The following is a 3,107-nucleotide window of genomic DNA, read 5'->3' as shown; positions in this document are numbered from 1 at the left end:
TACATACATAAAATACATTATGTATTTTTAAATAAATTTTGTATTTTATACATAATGTATTTTATGTATAAAATATATATTATACATTATTTAGAGAGTATTTGAAAACATAATTTTTGAACCTCAAAGGATTTAGTGAATACTAATTCACCTTCCAAACAACCATTTGCATTGGATTATGTGTGAATTGTGATATTTTACAGCTAAAACCCAAGGAGTAAATAAATAATTTAATCATTCTTATATAACCAAGTATTCTCCTTCGTTATGAATGAATGGCACATCTCACCTGAGAGAAAGAGGAAACTTGCTCCATGAGAGTATTAGGAAGCACCCAAAGACAATGATGTTTTCCATCCCAGGCTCAGTTATTTGCAACTCATTTACAATTCTGTCTTTGTAAACCTTCAGAAATTGATATATAGCATCTATTTAAGGAGAACTTATTAATATAAAAGGGACTAACTTGGCTCTTGAATTTCAAACGTTATCTTAATTAAATTGGTATTCTTGTACTACATGTGCCTGGGGGCCTGGGAAATAGATGAGTTCTGTAAATCAAAATATTAATAATGCACATGAATTTTAGTTTATGAAATGTCTCTGGATCCCCAGATATAGTAAGAACTATCTTAATCTAGTTTGTGTTTTCATCAGGGTGCATTTTTCCATTATTTTCCAACTTTCTGGACATGGCTCATAATTGCACTGATCTTTTGATTTTGTTAGTTCACTATCACTATAACCAAGTGTTTCTTATAGTCTAGAAGTTATTTGAAACATATTTCACTATAAATGAGGTAAGTATATATATGTTCATGTGTGTATATAAATGTATATATAGGTGCAAATAGAATTCCTTTTCAAAGATTTGCAGATTTTAAAGTATTTAAATTCCTAGAAAAGGTGCTATGGTACTGCTTTTAATATTTAATATAGATTTTTCTGTTAACATAATGATTGAAAGTAAATGGTTTCCAAATGAATATAGGTATTTGTTCATTCTAATTATTTATCTCCTTCCTCTTTCACATATATGTCTCATTTGTCAGAACACATAGTCCTTGATTAGTGTTCTTATATTTCATTCACTCAATGTCAAATATTAAAAATGTAAGGATTTCAGGATAATAGTGCTTTTTTATTATTTATGTGCATGGTTTATATAATGGTTTTATTAACTGGGTTATGGATATTTGTGATCTGTTAATTGAATCACTAAATTATAAAGAACACTAAATATAAGAACTCTCAAAGATGCTGAGACCAAATATGTGTCTATTGCATGTGCAATGTATATATAGATGCATTTACTAGTTCTCTCTCTTCCATGAAATCTAGTCAGAGGTTAGTTTACATAGGTTTGTTTTGTTTTGCTTTGTTTAATATGGAATGCTTCATGAATTTGTTTGTCATCCTTGCACTGGGGCCATGCTAGTCTTCTCTGTATCGATCGTTCCAGTTTTAGTATATGTGCTGCTGAAGTGAGCACTAGCTTACATAAGGTTTAAGAAGACTCTATAAATGAATCTGAACTTAAATTTCAGGTTATATGTATCACAATACTCATTCAATGCTTGTAGGTAATAAACATATTCTTCCAATAAATATTCATTAAGTGCAGATAATGGCATTGTGGTTGTGGTGGTGTTATATAGAACACAAAGTCAGAAAATAAATTCTTCATGCCAATATGGAGATTATATCCTGGTAAGAAAGATGACTTTTCACAAAATTTAGTTAGTGTATAGTAGAAAGTATAAAAGTACAAGTGGGTTAGATGATCAAAGTTATAAGAGAGAATTGACAGCTGAGGGACCGGAAAACATTTATAAGCAGAATTTCCACTGGCCTTTGAAGAATAATTAAGATTGGAAATGTAGAGAAAAAGCAGACATTGGAACAGTTCAGTGCACACACACACACAAAAATAACTGGAATGAAAAAGGCAGAAAGTCAAGACAGCGTGGAGTGTATTCTAGGGAAATGCACTATTATTCTGTTGGATGGCCCCTGAGGATCTGATTGGTATCAAATAATTTTTAAAATTTGCATAAATTTAAGAAGCTTAGATTTTATTCTCTATTCCATAATACCATACTGAATGCATTTACCTAAAAGTAATAAGTTTTGATTAATATTTAATTAATATTAATATAATAACAATGTATAGCATACATAGTGGATTGATCATAAAAATTGAATAAAATATTTGTCATTGTCCCTCATTATAGTGGATTATAAATTACCCAATGAAAAAACATTATATTTTTTCTGTCTCTCACAGTCATTAAAAAAGAAAAAAAATCAGTTATACTTATTACAAAAGGCTGAAAACTATATGGTTCAGTAAATAGGACACATTAATGACCAGACTGGTTGATACTAAAAATCTTCTTGATTTAAATTTTATAATTTCTCTATCTAATCAATGCATGTTATGACAATTCAGAATTTCTTTTCAAGCAGCCCTTATGGCAAATCACCAGTCCAGTTTTCCTAAATTCTATAAGCCAGATGACATTCCATATAGACAGCAATTAGTAATATGTGCATTGACCAATCAAAATAGATCGCAGCCAGTATGCCATCTGTTTCTAGTAGCTAATTCTTAGCATTCACATTAAGCTACAATTTGACTCACCATGATTAATTATACCTCACCCATGCCATGTAAAAACTACAGAGTTGAAAGTTTGAGTTTAATTTTTCAATAAATAGCTATTGTGTTTATAAGTATATTATTTGAATATTTTTCATGATCAAGGTGAAAAACTTCATAGGTATGTATTAGACTTTACCACCTGCCTGAAATATTTTATTTACTCATTAAAACCCCTTTTTTTCTTTTTAATCAAAACATGCAAGTTCATTTTTCTTTTTAAGAAGCAATCACTGATTGAATTTATATAGTTACATCCTCTTGTAAAATAATAGTATTTGAGTTGACAATAAAGAAGCAAATTAGTTTGTCTAATGTATCTGATTCCCAATGCAGCAGCAATTTTCTAACATCTGCATCTATACATATTCATTAAATTTCTCTAACATTATAAAGCAAAAGATTACCAATAATCTCTAAAGAGCTGGAAAGAAACAGAGGTTAC

At 29.5% G+C, this 3,107-nt stretch overlaps 1 non-coding gene across 1 annotated transcript; it reads right to left on the bottom strand.

Annotated features, from left to right (window-relative positions):
* Positions 1-1,381: 1,381 nt before the first annotated feature.
* Positions 1,382-1,492, bottom strand: LOC123394598. Its single transcript, XR_006609358.1, has one exon. It is a non-coding gene; the product is annotated as a U6 spliceosomal RNA (small nuclear RNA).
* Positions 1,493-3,107: the final 1,615 nt, after the last annotated feature.

Source organism: Mustela putorius, unplaced genomic scaffold, assembly GCF_011764305.1.
Source record: "Mustela putorius furo isolate JIRA1106 unplaced genomic scaffold, ASM1176430v1.1 tig00003834_pilon_pilon_pilon, whole genome shotgun sequence".
Taxonomy (NCBI): Eukaryota; Metazoa; Chordata; class Mammalia; order Carnivora; family Mustelidae; genus Mustela; species Mustela putorius.
Note: the sequence above shows the minus strand (reverse complement) of the source record. Positions and strands in the feature narration are given on the sequence as shown.